Below are 18,838 nucleotides of genomic sequence, written 5' to 3' on the forward strand. Positions count from 1 at the left end.
AGAAAAGGTCACAGATCTCTGCATTAAGCAGTGTACGGCTACATTTTTTTCCAACCATCCAGCGTGATTCATCTTGCTTTACAGTTATCAATTGAATGCAAGCGTATGAGAGATGTTGGTATTAAATTGTATAGATGAAATGTTTGTATTGTTTAAGAAAAGTTTTATGTATCCTATTTTAAAAATAAAGCCCCTCTCTCTTCATCTGCTACTTCCCACACAGTTGACATTTTAGAAAGAGATTTTTGCAGTCACCTTAGGTGAAAAATACCTTCTGTATGCGATGGACACACACACTCTCTCTCTCTCTCTCTCTCTCTCTCTCTCTCTCTCTCTCTCTCTCTCTCTCTCTCTCTCTCTCTCTAGCTGGAGTTAGCCGGCGTTGCTCGGGAAACTGAAGGAACAAAATGTAGGAAAAAAGTAGTCCATTATCTTTTTTCGAATGGTAGAAAAGTTGCACTGATTTCTATAGGAATTAAAATATAGGTCCGCGTCATCCCCGAAGAAGGGGAGGGTGCGACCTTGAGTGGAGGGGAGGAGCATCCCAGCTCATGGTGCAGGTGCACCGGGGCAACAGGTGCCGCAGGGGGCAGAGCGGGTGCCCGAGCCATTGTGCGCGTAAGGGTCGGGGCACTGCATGCAGGTGCATGGGGACGGGGACGGGCAGGGTAGAGAGTCACTTATGTAACCTCACAGGCGGGAGGGGGTGAGTACCGGACAGCGGTGGGGGCACAGGCGGCGGAGCATGCACAGATCACCCGAACCCGGCTCTTCTGGGATGTAATCTACTCACCACAGGCGAGATTACATAGATTGTCGAGCCCTGTGTGTGTGTGTGTGTGTGTGTGTGTGTGTGTATGTATATAGATATAGATATATATATTAAAAAAAAAAAAACAAGATTACCAATTATCATGGGGTATGTGAAAGTCAGGTTGTCCAAATGTGCCAAATGTTTAGTAAAAAATCCAGGTACATATATGACATGTCTACTTTATAAAATCTGATTAATCTTATTGTTTAAAGTTAAGATCCAGGTTCAGGAAAGTGTTTTAGCACATCCTTAACATGAAGGAAGGAGATTATCTATGAGTCTGTATGTGCAGTTGTGGGGGTAAGGCAGAGTGAAAAGGGAATTTATTATATAAACTTTTGCAGACCCCAAAGTTTGGAATTCAGATGCAGATATTAGAGACAGAGCTAGTGTGTTCTCTCAGCTTTTTCCATACATGTACAGATTTTTCCTGCAGAATAATTTTTTGTGGTGCACATTCACACATGCCTCTGTGTCCATCAGTAGAAACAAATATCCCTAGCTGTGGGTGCTCTGTTAATTAGCTGGGCAATATTTGAATCTCTCCTGAGTGGTCCACACAAGTGTACAGCTTACAGGGAACACTGGACAGTACTGATATTTTAGTTTCAATCAAAGCACCTTTTCTATCCCCTATGAAAAAGGGCGGGGGAGCCAAAGTTAGCGATTTTCCCTTTATTTGTTGTTCAGCAGTTTCAAAAAAAATCTTTCACTTGAGTTTCATGATGTCTTATGAATTTCATATATTAAATACCATGAAGTTTGCACAGTAACATAGCTGATACTGGACTGATTCCAGTCCAGCAAGACAGATGCTGTAATGACCTACACATGTTGCAATATGGGAGTGAAGGTGCATTGCAGAAAAGAAACTGAAATAATACTTGCTTGATTTCACTCTTCATCAGATTGCTTTATTTTCCCGCCCTTAATTGGCTTGGATCACATTTCGCGCAGGCAACATGGCATTAACTTGGAGTTGGATGGTGAGTGAATAAAAGAGAAACTCCAATACCATTGGAAAATCAACTTAGAGAAAAATCACATTCTTTGCATGGGACGAAGCTGCTTATGCCGGATTTAAACAAAATCTGCACAAAAAAGCTATTAGCAGAGATGTATAGCAAGCTGTTAGCAAGGGTATAATTGGGTGTGCTTTTAAAGTGAGGGGCAGGCTTAGGAAAGGAATTTTTTTTATTTGCAAGCTGTTTTCAACTGCTATGCAAAAATAAAAATATGGCTATATAATACACTACATTTTCTTTTGTTCTTTTTGCATGTAATGACCAGGTGTCATTCTGGGGGAGGAGGGGTCCCCCGAACTAATCAAGGGTTCTGTCATTACCTGCCCAGTAGAGTCCTGACTCCAGCAACATCACCCTGAGCTTCCACTAATCTAGTTACTCCTTGACTTTGATATCCCTTCCAGGGTATCCTTTTTACCAGATGCTCATAGAAGTAACGCCAAGCTCCCTGTGTCCAAAGAGCTGAGAATAAGTTTAGGTGACTAAAAGCAAGAGTTAAAAATACCAAAGGCTTGCAAACAAAAACAGACTTTTTTGCACCTAGAACAAGTGCGAACAAGCAGCCATCTCTCCCACTAGTTTACCTTATATGTAAATGTATTCTTCATTGTCCTCTGATCAAGCTGGTGAGAGAATAAAATTCACGTTCCTTTGTCTATGAGAACTGTTGTCCCTCCCTTGCCTGCAGACTCCAAAACATAGTGTAGTCCCCTTACTAACGGGGCCTCTGACTGTTTCTGGGAGGATCCTTTGTGCTACAATCTAGCCCTAGAGACTATAACTCCCATGAGCCCTGGAGGAAAACAGGAAGGGGGCTTGTTTAGGTATGTTGAGAGAGGGGGCTTTTGATTTTTGGGGACAGAGAAGCCAGGCTGCTGTGGAGGTGCCTCATCCAGTCCAGGAACTGTTGTGTTGCAGCTACAGCCTAGGACTGAGAGCCTGCTGGGGCTTGGATCTGGCAGGCTGCTTCAGAGGCTGCTGATTGCCCTAGAAGGGAGAGACTCTGGCTGTGCCTGTGGCTGAGAAGAACTACAATAGTATCAGAGGGTATCTATAATTTTACACACAGTGTTTACATACATTTGATAGTGATATTGATGACCAGCCTGTTGATGCATGATTGTCTAAATATCACGGCCGCGGTGTAATAAACTAATCAGGCCAACTGTGAGATTCCGTTCCATACGGAGAAGCCTTTTGCTCTCAGAGCTCCAAGTCACTAATTTGTTTAATGCAGACTCCAAATTGGCTGATAATTCAGACATACAATGTGGTTGTACAATAAACCCTGTGGGAAAAATAATTATTTATAGGTAGGGCCCTACCAAATTCACAGCCATGCAAAATGCACCCTGAACTGAAAATTTGGGGTCCTCCAGAGAAATCAGTCCCTTTGTGTGCTTACAGCCTATGTAATACAGACTTCACAGGGGGAGACCAGTGTTTCTCGGATCGGGGGTCCTGACCCAAAGGAAGGTTGTCTGGGGACCACAAGGCTATTTTAGGAGGATCACAGTATCATCATTCTTACTTCTGTGCTACCTTCAGAACTGGACAACTGGAGAGCGGTGGTTGGAATGGTGGCCGGGTGCCCAGCTCTGAAAGCAGCACCCCGCCAGCAGCAGTGCAGAAGTAAGGGTGATAATACTGTACCAGGCCATCACTAGCACAGCTGCTAGTGATGGCTCTTCCTTCAGAGCTGGGCTCTTACCCAACAGCTGCTGCTCTCCAGCTCTGAAGGCAATGAGGATGCCAGCAGCAGCACAGAAATAAAGGTAGCAGTACTGTGACACCCCTGCGACACACACACCTTGCAACCTCCCTCCCCCAGACAACTCCTTTTGGGGGCAGGACCATTACAACACGGTGAAATTTCAGATTTAAATCTCTGAAATCATTGACTTTACTGTAAATCGACCAATACAGACCCTGAATTTGGTAGGGTGATATATATAGGTGTGTGTGCACAGTTGCACTGCCGTGCCAGCTGCACAGGGCAGGAGTTTTGTCTAAGGCATGGGCTTCCAGTAGCCTAGGCGGGGCAAGGAACTGCCTTCCCAAAATGCCAGGTGTGGCCCTGCCCACACTCCGTCCCCAGAACGCCTACTACAAAGCATGTTGCTGCCCCCAGCGCCTGCCATCTCTCCCCCCTATGTTCTGGGGGACTGGGGAGGCTGGAGCTGCCTGAGTGCCCCCTCCCATCTCTTCCTCTCCCCATGGAGGAGAGAGCGTACACTCCTGTGCCCTTCCATGCCTGTGGTAGCAAAGTGATAGAAATGTAGCCTTGTTAGTCTGGTCTAGCTGAAACAAAAAACAGGACTATGTAGCACTTTAAAGACTAACAGGATGGTTTATTAGGTGATGAGCTTTCGTGGGCCAGACACACTTCCTCAGATCAAATAGTGGAAGAAAATTGGCACAACCATATATACCAAAGGATACCATCAAAAAAATGAACGCATATGGAAAGGACAAATCAAATTTCAAAACAGAAGGGGGATGAGGGGGGGAGGTAAATGTCTGTGAGTTAATGATATTAGAGGTGATAATTGGGGAAGCTATCTTTGTAATGGGTGTCTTTGTTAAGACCTAGGTGTAAAGTGTCAAATTTAAGCATGGTAGCAAAGGCATTTGCTGTCAGGAATATGCATGGAAACAATTAGCCGGTAGTAAATACTGTTAGCAAATAGAGCTGGGAGAGCCATTTTGGAGCTCCTAAAACATGAAGAATGAGTCTATCCACCAAAGGAACAGAAACAACTTTTGACTGGTCTGTCCCATCAAAATCAACGAATACTTGTGAATTGTGTAAGGTGACGAATCCAATACTGGCTCACCCACAGACCTAGAATGATTTGTTGACTTTATTCAGGGAATCAAAATGACCAGCAAGTAAATGTAAGAACTGTTAATTGCTCATGAATAATTCATTGGGGAGAAGCCAACCTTCTCTCCCCCCCCCCCCCCAGTGTGTTGTTCTCTACAGATTATTTGTTCAGCTGTTGTGAGTGAGTGAGACACAAAGGACTCCATAATCCCTGTATGAATCCCTTGAGTCATGCAATCCTTAAAGCTTTTTTTTTTTTTAAGTTAGGAAAACTAACAAAAAAGCACAGAAATCAATAGAGCTGAGCAAGTGTCAAAGGAGAACATGAAAGCTATGTCTCTCCAAGGTTGATTTAAAACGGTCTTCAATTATACAGAATATTATCAGTGTCATCAGACCTCATCTCATGTGTCTCTCGCAGTTTCATGAAGTTTCAGGCATGTGTACAGCAAAGCTACCATACAGGAACATCTGGGCAGGAGACTCAAACTTGCCCAGAGGAATAGATTAGACCTCGTTAGTGATAACAAGTAGCATTATAAGGACTATTTATAATTAACTGAAGGCATCATGTGGCTTTGGAGCGTGGAAGGTGGTAAATGACTTTTGAAATCTGATTTTAGAAGGCAACACAATGCGGTCCAGTAATCACGCAGGGCCTGAGACGCCTGCAGGAGCTTTGTTGCAACTGGCTGTGCCTAACAAGACTCAGTTTCACAGCACTCAACTCTTCACCTTCCAAGCTGCTGGGGAGCTCCAACCCTAAATGTGCAGTCCTAATACCCCACACAGTGCTTGTTTAAATTGTATTGCAAAAGGTGACCGGAGTGTGAGACATCGGTACAAAAATCTCATGCTTGGGGGACAGAACATTGAACGAGAGCCCAGAGACCATGAGCTTGCGTGTTGCTGCTTGCGCACGAGGGCCTCAAAATCTTCACTAGAAGGCAGGAAAACTGTCCATGTCCGAAAAGAATTAGACTAGTGAATCAAGGCAGTGCTCCCTGTAAGCTTTGTGCTTGTGCAGCCACTCATGAGAGATTGCTCTGTCACTCAGCTGATTAGCAGAGTGCCCACAGCTCGGTTTTGTGTTTCTACAAGTGGTGCACATTCACAAATGCCTCGGTGCACATAAAATTATTCTGCACACAGATGGAAAAAATCCACACACGTCCGGAAAAGATTAGAGAAAATATTGTTGTTGACTGTGCAAATGCAGCAGATATAAACATCACACTTGCTTGGAAAAGAGGAGCCCTGACTCAAAACCACAGTTCAGTTTATTTTTTTTATTTTCTTAGCTATTTTGCCATAACCACATGTTTAGGGCATGCCTATACCAGAAGTACTTCACCAGTATAGGTGTAGCAATAATAAAGCTGTCAGGCCAGGTCAAATCGAAGCCATAGACCAATTTACTTGCATGTCAATATGCAAGGAAACATAGAATCATAGGATTGGAAGAGATCTCAGGAGGTCATAAAGTCCAACCCGCTGCCCAAAGCAGGACCAATCCCAACTAAATCATCCCAGGCAGAGCTTTGTCAAGCTGGGACCTAAAAACCTCTAGGGATGGAGATTCCACCACCTCTCTAGGTAACCCATTCTAGTTCTTCACCACCCTTCTAGTGGAATAGTTTTTCCAAATATCCAACCTAGACCTCCCACATTGTAACTTGAGACCATTGCTCCTCATTCTGTCATCACTGAGAACAGCCTCTCTCCAGCCTCTTTGGAACCTCCCTTCAGGAAGTTGAAGGCTGCTATCAAATCCCCCCTCACTCTTCGCTTCTGCAGACTAAATGAACCCAAATCCCTCAGCCTCTCCTCATAGGTCATATAATTCAGCCCCCAAATCATTTTGGTTGCCCTCCGCTGGACCCTTTCCAATGTGTCCACATCCTTTCTATAGTGCAGGGCCCAGAACTAGACACAATACTCCAGATGTGGCCTCACTAGTGCTGAATAAAGGGGAATAATCATTTCTCTAGGTCTGCTGGCAATGCTCCTCCTAATACAACCTAATATTCCATTTGCCTTCTTGGCTACAAGGGCACATTGTTGACTCATATCCAGCTTCTCATTCACTGTAATCCCCAGGTTCTTTTCTGCAGAACTATTGCTTTAGCCTGTAACAGTGCTTGGGATTCTTCCATCCTAAGTGCAGGACTCTGCACTTCTCTTTATTAAACCTCATCAGATTTCGTTTGGCCCAGTCTTGCAGTTTGACTAGGTAATATTAATGTTGTTGTCCTCTCTTGCCTATTACTTGCTTATTGACATTCTGATGCATATAGAATAGGAGTCACGTGCCTTTCCTTAGAGGCAAAATACTTCATTCTTTGCAAGAAATTTGAAATGTTCAGTTTCAGCTGGAAAAAAAATCTATTGGAAAATGTCCTTCCATCAGGTCCTATATTAAAAGGGTTTCTGCTGGACTTAAACCTCATATGCGTTAAGAGGTGAAGAAGCATGAATCAACGTAAGGGTATAGTTACACTCCACACTATAGTGGCACAACTGAGGCTATGCCACTGTAGAAGAGAGACTTGTTACGGGGCTGAACAGCTTCATTCCTTTGCTGTAGTAAATCCACCCCATAAGAAATAGGAACGTTGAGGAAGAATTTTTCTATCTTCAGTGGGGTCGACCTGACGCCCAGTGGAATGTTGTTAAAGTTCTTCAAAGCCCTTTGTGATGCTGCTAGTTTGACTTAAGGACACTGAGTTCTTTGTTCCAGACCTGAGGAAGAGCTCTCGTAGCATATAGACTAACATAATATGAAAGGGAGTGTATCGATGATAGAGATCTGCAAACATCCCTCTTAGGACATCCTTAGGACTACCAATCCTACAGCTGCAGGGTTTTTCCTTCACCTACATTTACAGTAGTAGCAAGATTAATGGAAGAATTCTTCTTTTGACCTAGCCATATCTGCACCAGGGTTAGGTGACAATAGCTTTAGCCTTCATGGGCGTGGCTTTTCTACATCCTGGTCTACACTCTATAGCGCCAGCATTCCACTGCTCAAGGGAATGGAAAACTCAGTCTTTTGAACATTTGCACAAAGTCAACATGAAGGGGGCATGTGACCGTAAGTCCAAGTTACTGCATATTTATGGCATTGTTTAGAGACTTACCCCAACTGCACCTTTTAAGGCTATGCTTAAAACCACCCCTATTCAGCAAAGCAGTTACTCAAAGTTAGGCAGGCAGGGGATGTCAACAAGATTGAAGCACTTGTTTAAAAGTAAGCCTGGCATGAGGTATTTTGCCGAATTTGGGATCGTCTTTAGCTCATGCTGAAAATTAAGCATGTGGTAAGTGTTCTAAGCCGGGGCCTCAAATAGTAAGGTGAATTCCATGAGCATAGCAGAGATGTTAAAATGAGGTTAGTTTATTAATCGAGTCGTTGATAGAATTTTTATCAACGACTCGATTAGTCAATAGGGGAAGGCAGCTTGGCTAGTGTCGGTCTGGGACCAGACCCTGCTGCGGCGCTGCAATTTAAAAGGCACTAGAAGCTGGGCTACCCAACGGAGCTGGGATGCCTGCTCAAATGGCTGTAGCCTCTGTCCGTGGGGGGGGAGGTAGTGGGGAGTAGGGACCCCTCACAGATAGGGGCTGCTTCGTGGCAGCGTCCCTGATTCCCCTTCTCCCTAATGCTGCTGCCTCTGATAGAAACAGCAGGGTGGGAGGAGGAGCAGGCAGCACCGCAGAGATGGTGCTGGGAGGAACCAGCTTTTAAACCAGTGGTCTCCTACCTTTTTACACTCAAGATCACTCTTTAAGTCTCAGAACAGGCGAAGATCTATAGCCCCGCCCTTCCTTGGAGCCCCGCCCCTTCCTTGAAGCCCCACCCTCTCTATTCTCCTGTCCTTCACTTGCTATCCCCAGACCTTATACACTCTGTTAAACAGTTTATTTTTAAATTATGCAATATATAAAATTAAAATCACGTTTATAGTTATGAAATAAATGGTCTGTTTTTAATTCGTGCTATTTAAATGTCAAATGAAGCATTTACAATTATACATTTTGTTCTCTATTTTGTAAATCTAAAATCAAGTATTGATAATTCTATATTTTTTCTTCCAATAACCAAGTCTGTGTGACACCTGTGACTGAACAGTATCTGCCAGTGTCTTGAAGTCTGGGCTGTAGTCTGAGATTGCTAGTCATATACCGTCCATCAGATGGGCATCTGTGATCCTGCGCTCAGCCTGGGAAGCTTGCTCCAGCACAGCTGGAGCTAGACGCAGCCTCCCTGGGCTAAGCGCAGGGCAGCCGTGCTGGAGGAAAGAGAAGCAGCTGCCCGGCCAGCTGGCCATGGCGCTCAGCCAGGGTGCACCAAGCTCCACGTGGGCAGGCGCAGAGGAGAAGCTGCTGATCAGCTGGAGCGTGGGGCAGCCTCTTTCAGCTGAAAGCCACAATCAGCTGGCTGGGGTGTTTCAGCCCTCCCGACCTTCCAGCTCCCACCATTCCTCGCAGCAACTCACCTGTGTTGTTGCTCAGTGAGTAGCTGCTCCTCAAATGAGGAAATCTAATGTAAATATACTGCGCAGGCACGCAGTTCAGAGAGGGCTCAAGAGCTACTCTTAGAGCCCCTGAGATCTACCGGTAGATCGCGATCTACTGGTTGGTGACCACGGTTTTAAACTGACTCCCCCAGCACCGGCTCCTACTCCCCCCTTGCTGTCTCTGTTATAGAGGCAGCAAGGGGGGAATATGAGAAGTTGACTTCTCGCTTACATCCCTAGAGCACAGTACATTAAAGGAGAAGAATGTAATTTGCATACTGTGAGGATGGGCAGGATTACAGCTGATAAAACAATCTGCAGAAAACGCAGTAAGTGAACTGTTTATATATGTACTTTCTCACACTCATTTGGCTGTCACTTGCCATCCTTTTTATTATCTCCACATTTAGCTAGCTGGCTCATAATTCCTGAAGTCTGAGGAAATTGTGGTCTTCGACAAGTGTCATTGGTTTGTCCATTGAGACTCTGGATAACCCCAGAATAAACCTCTCTATTGCAAAGTGTAGAGTCTCTCAGTAATAAAAATGGATCAATTTTTTCCTCGGTCTGTACAACTATGTGGCTGTGAATAGACAAAGCACCTACTGTCATTCTAAATAATGCAGGTAGTATAAAGTGTGTGGGGAGGGGTGGCGGCGGTAGCAGCAGCAGCAGAGGATAAGTATTCAGACTATTTTGCTAATACCTTAGGGTACGTTATCTTCCCAAATATTGACAATAGAATGTTCTTCGCTGCTGTCTGTGAAATTAGGAACATTTACACACGGAGCAGTGTTTTGTGCACTCCCTAAAGCGTTAGCGCAGAGGCAGGTTGATGATAAATGGTGTGAGCGTAACTAGTTTTTCTACTTCAGCAACTTCAGACATGATGGATTTCCCAACCTTTCTGTTATCAAAATATAGCACATATTACAAAGTTATTAATTTACTGTCACTTTACTTACTGTGCTTTGTGACAGCTTTTATCAGCAAAGTTCTTTTTGGTAGTGTTTTTTTATTTATTTATTTTTTTGTTACAGCTTATTATGACTTATGATATTCTAGGTCTCGCTTCAACTTATGTGATAGAAGCGCTGTCTCTCTCAAGGGGCAACCCAATGGCTGTAGTCATGCAAACATCCATTCATTCTGCACATGTTGTAGCCAGCAGATGTCTGAAGCTTTAAAGAGAGAGATTGAAAAAGCTTTGAGAGATTTAAAGGTTTCCCTTACCACGTAAAGGTACAAAACCAAGAGTGAAAACAATGTGATATAGGAAAGAGCAAACAGGCATGTTTGCTGATATCGAGGGGCAGATTCAAATACACATGGTTCTAGTTTTGTAGCCCTTTATAATGAGTGGTTCTTCTCAGAATGGGTTGTTCTACATAAGAACTGGGTCAGACCAAAGGTCCATCTAGCCCTGTAGCTTGTCTGCCAACAGTGGCCAGCACCAAGTGCCCCAGAGAGGGTGGACTGAAGACAATGATCAAGCAATTTGTCTCCTGCCATCCCTCTCCAGCCTCTGACAAACAGAGGCCAGGGACACCAATTCTATCCCCTGGCTAATAGCCTTTTATGGACCAAACCTCCATGAAATTATCTAGCTTCTCTTTAAACTCTGTTATAGTCCTAGCCTTCACAGCCTCCTCTGGCAAGGAGTTCCACAGGTTGACTACACACTGTGTGAAGAAGAACTGTCTTTTATTAGTTTTAAACCTGCTGCCCATTAATTTCATTTGGTGTCCTCTAGTTCTTCTATTATGGGAACTAATAAATAACTTTTCTTTATCCGCCCTCTCCACACCACTCATGATTTTATAGACCTCTATCATATCCCCTCTGTTTCCACTTCTCTAAACTGAAAAGTCCCAGTCGCTTTAACCTCTCTTCATATGGGACCCATTCCAAACCCCTAATCATTTTAGTTGCCCTTTTCTGAACCCTTTCCAAGGCCAAAATATCTTTTTTGAGGTGAGGAGACCACATCTGTACACAGTATTACATGAGTAACTGGTTCCCAGTGTGGCTTTTAGTGTTTAGAGGACTACCCAGGGCAATAAATGATTTTGAATATGGCTGGAGAGTATTGCAGAGTCAAAGTATGTAACTGTCACAGGCTGATTATTACCTAACTACTCCAACCCTGTAAACAGGACCGTCCCTACCCATATGTGGAATACACCGCGGTGTAGGGCAGATGAAATTTTGGGGCACCAGGAGCCTTTTCCTCTCCCTGTTCTGTGTCTTTCTTTCCTCCAGAGAGGATCTGTTTAACATATAAGTGAAAAAACCTGCCAGACCTATGAGCAGAACATTGAACCCATGAAAGAGCCATTCAAGTGGTAATGAAGGCATTTAACAAGCATTTACCTACCCTTGGTATATAGCTATGAGTTTCTGAATTTACTGTGTCAGTCAACCAGAGCTTAGTTTAAAATTCCTTCATGTGCTGCTGAAGATGATAAAATCATGTCGCTAAACAAAATACCTCCACCTCAGCTGTGGTAGGACATAAGGGCACCAGTTTAGTAGTAATCCTAAAGTTGGCCCTGGCCATAAGCATCACTTCTCTTATACAAGAGACAGTAAATTTAAAAGGGGAAAAATACAATTTTCCCACCTGATCTGCTGAGTTCTTTGGCTTTCCAGTATTATCCCAGTGTGTGGCTTTTGGGGTGAAACTCACCCCAATGGCAAGATTCACACAAGGCCTATGTATGACCGAAACCCTGGGGGAGGGGAAGGTTGAAATGACTGTTGTGATGGGTTGAATCACAGAAGTCCCCTTGGAGTTGTCCCTGGTGGTGTTCATGCATGCCACTGATGCTCACCTTCCTTCTTTCTAGGGCTCCCCCCCAGCCTGTCCTGTTGGGCCAGATCTTCTAGTCTCCCCCAGCCAAACCACAGAGTTGGGGTTACCACCACTCCACAGCAACACAGTTGCTGAGCCAAGCCAGCGCCAGTAGGGCTCAGCTATATAACTCAGCACCCAGAAGCCAAACCCCCAAAGGAACCAAACCCCCAAATAAGTCCCTCTTGGCCTGGGTAAAAGTTTTACCCTGAGAAAGCTCATAAGGTCGGTCCTCTTTGTCAGTGAAAGAGAGAGATACGCAGTGGTTGCTTCCATCACCACCCCTATCCCAACCCAAACAGTTATTTACACCAGACTTGATAAACAAGTGGTTTTTCTCATTACAAAAAGTAGAATTTCAGTGGTCACAAGTGAAAACAGTCAGATCAAATCAACTTACTAAGTGGAAATGAACAAAAAAGCCAGCAAGTTCTAATCCACTAAAACTTTTTACATGCAAATTCTTATCCCACACAAATGTTCTCATCTCAGATAAAAAGCTAGAAGTCAGACTTGATCTTTATTCTGGCTCAGGGCTATAGCTTCTTCCAAGTTCTTTGTATCCTCTTAAGGTGGGCCAGGCAGTTTCAGGGACCAGCTGAAGAAAAAAGACTGATTGCTTCCCATTGCTTAATTAGGCTTTACCCCAAGGCGGCTCTTTGTTCAGCACTCCCACTGCCCTGGAAAAATAGCAGGTTCAAGGTGGATTCCAGTACCAAGTAGAATGGTCCCATGTCTCTCTAGGATGAACCACAGTTTGGGTTTATAAGACAAACATGACTCTTCACAGGTCATTGGTGTGAGTACCGAGTGATTATGCTTCTGGAGCATTAGCATATTTGAAATTATAAACAGATTCACACTTCATATTTCTAGCTTCACATAAGAATGATACATGCACAAAAATAGGATATACAGATACAGCAGATTGTAACTGTAAAATTGATATTACATGACCTCTTTTGCATAAAGCATCTTCAAGTTCTACATATTCATATCCATAAGCCTATTTTCCTAAAGCATGAGGAGGGGGCATGACAACCGTATTCTGGCCCTTTTCTACGGAGGGGTGAATTTCAATCTTCACAACTGATAAGTGTTGAACTTTATGAGGTGTTTGGAGCAAAAAATGAATTGAAGGAGTGGCGTGAGAGGAAACGGTTTTATAAAAAGTGAATACGGCTTTGGAAAGGAGAGACCGTCAGTTTTCCTGCAAAGAAATGAAGTGCTTAAATTGCAAGCTCTTTGAGACAGGGACATCTGTGTTTGTTTGAGGAGAGCCTAGCAAAGAGGAGTCCTGGTCTTTGACGAAGGCTCTTACGTGCTATCACAGGTGTGGGGATCCTTTTTTGGGTTGAGGGCCGCTGACCCACAGAAAAGTCAGTCAGGGGCCGCGGCCTGGTGGAAGGTGGCGGGGGCACTGGAGTGCTGGCGTGGGCTCCTCAATGCTGCAGTAGGCCCTAAACCTTGGGAGCCACATCCAGGCAACCCAGGGGCCATATCCAGCCCCTGGGCCTTAGGTTCCCCACCCCGTTCTATAATGAAACAAATAAATGGAAACGTTTCTTTTATCATACCATGAGCCTTAATAAACTAAATACTGATACACAGCTCCCCACAGGTCAGCAGAGAATGCACTTGCTTTCCAGACTGATTTTGGCTCAGTGCATCCAGCTTTATCTAGTTTGTTCCCCCTTGACCTAGTCAAATAGGGTATGTCTACACAGCAAAGTTATTTCGAAATAACTTTACTAGCGTCTACACAGCTAAACCGCTGTTTTGAAATAAATTCAAAATAGCGGAGCACTTATTTTGAATTTGGTAAACCTCATTCTATGAGGAATAACACCAAATTCGAAATAGCTATTTCAAAATAAGTGCTGTGTAGACACTTATTTCGAAATAGAGGGCCTCCAGCCCTTCCCAAGCTGCCCTGGTGGCTACTCTAGCCTCAACCAAGAACACTCCTCTCCCTCCCTGGAACCATTAAAGGGGTAGACCCTGGCCACAGTGCCTGGGTCAGCTCCAAGCCTGCCAGCCCAGAGCCAGCAGCGGCCATCAGGGCCCCTGACCCAGTGGCCCCAAAACATGAGCCAGCAAGCCACTGGCAGCCCGCCCTCCACCGCTCCCCAGGAGCAGTCTGCCAGCTCCCAGGAGCCTGCCAGGGGCTGGAGAAGGAGGGCAACTTCCTGGTCCAGGGTGGAGATCATGGACCTTATTTAGGTTTGGGGGGGGGGGATGCCCCCAAGGTCCATGATCTCCACACTAGACAGAGGAACATGGCTGTCTATGGCAGGATAGCTGCCATCATGGCCACCAAAGGCCACGTGCGAACCCAGGCGCAGGTTCACATGACAATCAAGTTGGTCCAGCGAGACCCCCAACCCTGAGCCCTGAGTTTCCCTTCCCCCTTCTTCCCCTTGCTTCCCCCATCCAGCTCCCTCCTCCCAGGTTTACCCTTCCCCTCTTCCACCCTTTCTCCTCCCCTCTCCTGCCTCCTTTCCCCAGTCTCACCAGAGTTTCATCCTCCACCCCCAGTTTTGTTAAATAAAGACAGTTTGTGTTTATGAAAAAACGTGTATTATATTTTACATCAGAAAGAGGAGCTGGAGGTGGGGGTTAAGTGAAAAGATGTGAGGGAGGAATGAGGCACAAGCCCTCATTGGGGCACACCAGGGAGTCTGTTAGTGCTCCTCAGGGTGGAAGCTCTCCCGCAGGGCCTCCTGGATACTGACAGCCCCCCAATGGACCTCCCGGATGGCAGCCTGCAGGAAGTGCAGCCAGGCCTGCAGCAACATGTCCAAGAGAAGCACCAGAGTGCCCAGGGGCAGCTCCAGCTCCATCTCCATGTTGCAGAGTGCTATGATGTCCTCCTGAGTGAGGGCAACCAGAGTATGCAGAGACAAAATGCTTTGCTGTCTCTCATCGAGGTAGGCAAGCAAGCAGGAAAAGCTGAGAACCAGCTGCCCAGGGCGGGGGGGGGGTCCCTTTAAGCACAGGCCTCAGCCTCAGGCATCAGCCACACAGAGTAACTCCTGACCTGATGCCCTGCCAGACCTGGTTCTGGCCAGCCTTAAATGCGATTCAGCGTCCACTCAGTGTGGATGCGCTATTTCGAAATGCATTTTGTGTGTAGACGTGTTATTTCGAAATAAGCTATTTCGAATTAACTATTTCGAAATAACGCTGTAGTGTAGACATACCCATAAAAAACATATAGTCACTTTCACAGGAGAATCCTCACTCCTCTGTGGGCTTGTTTAGACTCCAAAAACATGATTGCTGACATCTTAAGTAATCATCCCTGTAATGCCTGCAGTGAAGATGAATCCTAGGGTTAAGCACCAGCTTAAAAAGTGTTTGTTTGTTTTTTGTTTATACTAGGTGGTAAGTAATGCTGCTCCATGTTTAAGTACCATATTTTCAATAGCTTCTCTTAGCAAAATATATGACAGCTCAGTATGAACTTTGAAATATCAGACTAAAATGTTCTAAGTACAAGCATTTTGAAAAATTGAATTTGTGTTATGAAATCTTGAAACTTCCTGAAATTGGTTTCATCCTGCATTGGGATGAAAAATCAAATCTCAAATTTTCTGCAAAACAAAATATTCAACAAATATTTTACTTTGACTTTGAAATGTTCTGTTTTAATAACAATAAAATGTTAACTTCAGCCTCCTACTCTAGAATTTTATAACATAGATCGTTTGAAATGAAGTTGTAATGCAACATTTAGACCTTACTGAAATTAAACAAATTGTTTTCCACAAAAATGTCAGCAAGTTCCTATGAAAATTTACATTTTGACAGATCTTGCAGAAAACTGTTCTACTGGAATTTTTTTTTTTTTGTACAACTTTGTTTATGGTCATATGTTATTAAAAAGAAATAGAATCTGTTTTCTCTTCAGAGCTGTTCTTAAACACAGTTTGCAGGTATGCTCCTGTCATGTCTTGTTGTGCAAATTCATGCTTTTCCTTTTTGTTAATAGGTAAGTTTTATTAACTGAGGGGTAAGGGATCTATCCATTATTATGAGAATTACAAGCACCAGACCAAAAAAGAGAGTAGTTTTAGCTTTTTAAATGGAATGTTTCTAATAAAGACATGACTGAGACAGCAAACTGAAATCTGGTTTGACATCTAGAAGCACAAAGTCATCTATGGATGGATGGTTGAATAGGCATCTTCTATCCAGCTACTGGAAAAAAAATGTAGCCCTTTCAGTCACTTCCAAATGGAGGAATCTAACTGACAAATACAGCTTGCCAGAATAGCTCCAAGATTGAGATTTTGAAGAGAAATATTGACTACTGCATTTCAAGGAAGTCTCATTTTTTTAAAGGCAAGGGGATTTTTACTATTTGTCTTTCTGATACTTTTAAAGAAAAAAAAAAAACAAGGACTTGCAAAAATCCATATAAAGTGTTGTGAAATTTAGTTCTGGTTTACACTAGAAAATTAGATCAATTTAACTACTGTGGTCACATTTCAGAGCGGTGTAGTTGAACTGACCATAGTTCCTGTGCAGACAGCACTATATTAAAAGAAGAATCCTTTAGTAACATAAAATGAAGCAATTTTTCCTTTGGCTTGAAGGCAATATTTTTTATTTGTTTATAGTGGGGGAACAGTGGGCAAAATTGTGACTAGGAATTTTTAAAATGAGTACTGCTGGACAATGGAGGAGGTGGAATATTTCTTAACTTTTATTTTGAAAACATTCCCCATTTTTGGAAAGTAAAATATTTTGAACACATTTTCGATTACTTGAAATATTTTTTCAGCTCTATGTAGCTGACCCAAAACATGCCAAAAATGATACAATATGGATAACATTTTAGTTCTTATTTTACTAAAGGAATTGATGGGAGTCACAGGTGTCTGTGCTGGGTGTAGTACTCGTTAATATTTTCATTAATGACTGGGATAATGGAGTGGAGGCTTAAACTTTGTGGATGACACTGTGACATTGTCCAGGGTACTTTCTAAAATGTTGAACAGCTGTTTCCACTCAGTTCTCTGAGCTGCCTTTTATAGTACTTTGCTGGTAGAGCTACAATTCCTGGTCTGCTCTAAGACAGGCTCTCACATGTAAATTACTCCTAGGGATATTGTATGAGTGCTGTGGCCAGCCACTCTTGAATTATACTGAAGAGTAACACCAGCTAATATTGAGTCCCAGACTTCCCTCCAGAAACCAAATCTTATACTGCCCAGCCTTCACCTGGACAATACAAGCTCTCCCAAAGTCTGTCATTTTGTTAATGGAAAGTCCTGTTGTCTCCAATGCAGTTTCCCAAGCAATTCAGGCCAAGCATGCTGGTTTTCATCTAAAAAGTTTATTAACTACAGAAAGATCAATTTAAAGTGACTACAGTTAATGAAGCATAAGTCAGAATTGGTTACAAGAAAATAAAAGGTAAAACACAACTAATATCTAACTTTACAAGCTCAATGAATTCACAGCAAAGGTCTTTCAAACCACATGCTTCAGCTGGATTCCTTTTGCCCTTTCTCCCAGTTCAGAGCTTCACGGGGTAGCCGAGTTAGTCTGTTACTGAAAAAAACAACAAATGGTCTGGTAGTACTTTACAGACTAACACAACATGTAGATGGTATCATGAGCTTTCGTGGGCACAGCCCACTTCTTCAGATGACCAGAATTATGAGTAGGGGATATGAACACTGGAAATAAATAGTAGAGGGAAAGAGAGAGGAAAAAGAAAGGGGAGGGGGGGGGAACACAAGACATCATTAAGTATCTGGAGAATGGGTACTTAAACCTAAGCAGATAAAGATCAAAGTCAATAGCTAGATTGCTGAGACAGGAAGGATACCACTCAGAAAGCTGTTAGCACCTTCAGTGGTAGAGTCCCCACCAATCCATATGAGTTACTTGTCCACTTGGAGGGTGTTGATGCTGCAGGTACAGAGAAAGGAATGAGTATTTGGAGGCATTTGTTCTCTTTCTTATAGTTCTTTTTCTTTAAGGCTGTGTCTACACTGGCATGAATTTCCGGAACTGCTTAGAACGGAATACTATTCCGTTTTCAGTTTTTCCAGAAAAGGAGCGTCTACATTGGCAGGCTGCTTTTCCGGAAAAGCCCTTTTTCCGGAAAAGTGTCTGTGGCCAATGTAGACGCACTTTTCCGGAAAAGAGCCCCGATCGCCATTTTCGCGATCGGGGCATTTTTCCAGAAAAGACTACTGGGCTGTCTACACTGGCCCTTTTCCAGAACAGTGTTCCAGAATAAGGACTTATGCCCGAGCGGGAGCAGAATAGTTTTTCTGGAATAGCGGCTGATTTTGTACAGTAGAGCATCGTTGCTTTTCCGGAAATTCAAGGGCCAGTGTAGACAGCTCGCAGCTTATTCCGGAAAAGCGGCTGATTTTCCGGAATAAGTGGCCCAGTGTAGACACAGCCTAAAAGTCCTCTCCAACTGAGGTTCAGGAGACAGGCTGTGGAGATGGGAACGGACACCTGCTTCTTTGCCAAGATGTACATTTTTCCTTCACACACCTTTTTTCCTACTGATGACCAGTGGATAGTCCATTTGTTCTTGCTCTCACACAGCCAAGGCATCAATCAGTTTGTCTTTTGTTTCTGAAGAACTCGTGTGGGATTGTTTTTGCAGACTTCCGACTAGATCTCAGTAATATCATACAGTAGAATCTTATAACATTACCTGCAGCATTGTCACACACGTTAACAGGTTAATAATGATCAGCAAACTGAGTGTTCAAATGGTAATCCACAAGGCATACTCTGTAACTTTTTTTTAAATCATAGTTT

General features: G+C 43.7%; 1 long non-coding RNA gene across 2 annotated transcripts in view; it reads left to right on the forward strand.

Moving 5' to 3' along the window:
- The window catches only part of LOC142829795 (uncharacterized), a 178,088-nt gene that overhangs the window by 34,527 nt on the left and 124,723 nt on the right, over positions 1 to 18,838 (forward strand). The window contains exon 1 of one of the 2 annotated variants that reach the window (XR_012904585.1): positions 7,409 to 7,760. The exons of the other annotated variant lie outside the window; for it this stretch is intronic. This is a non-coding gene — a long non-coding RNA (uncharacterized LOC142829795). Of the gene's footprint in view, positions 1 to 7,408; positions 7,761 to 18,838 lie in introns of those variants that run through there. 2 annotated transcript variants of the gene reach the window in all.

Source organism: Pelodiscus sinensis, chromosome 6, assembly GCF_049634645.1.
Source record: "Pelodiscus sinensis isolate JC-2024 chromosome 6, ASM4963464v1, whole genome shotgun sequence".
Classification (NCBI taxonomy): Eukaryota; Metazoa; Chordata; order Testudines; family Trionychidae; genus Pelodiscus; species Pelodiscus sinensis.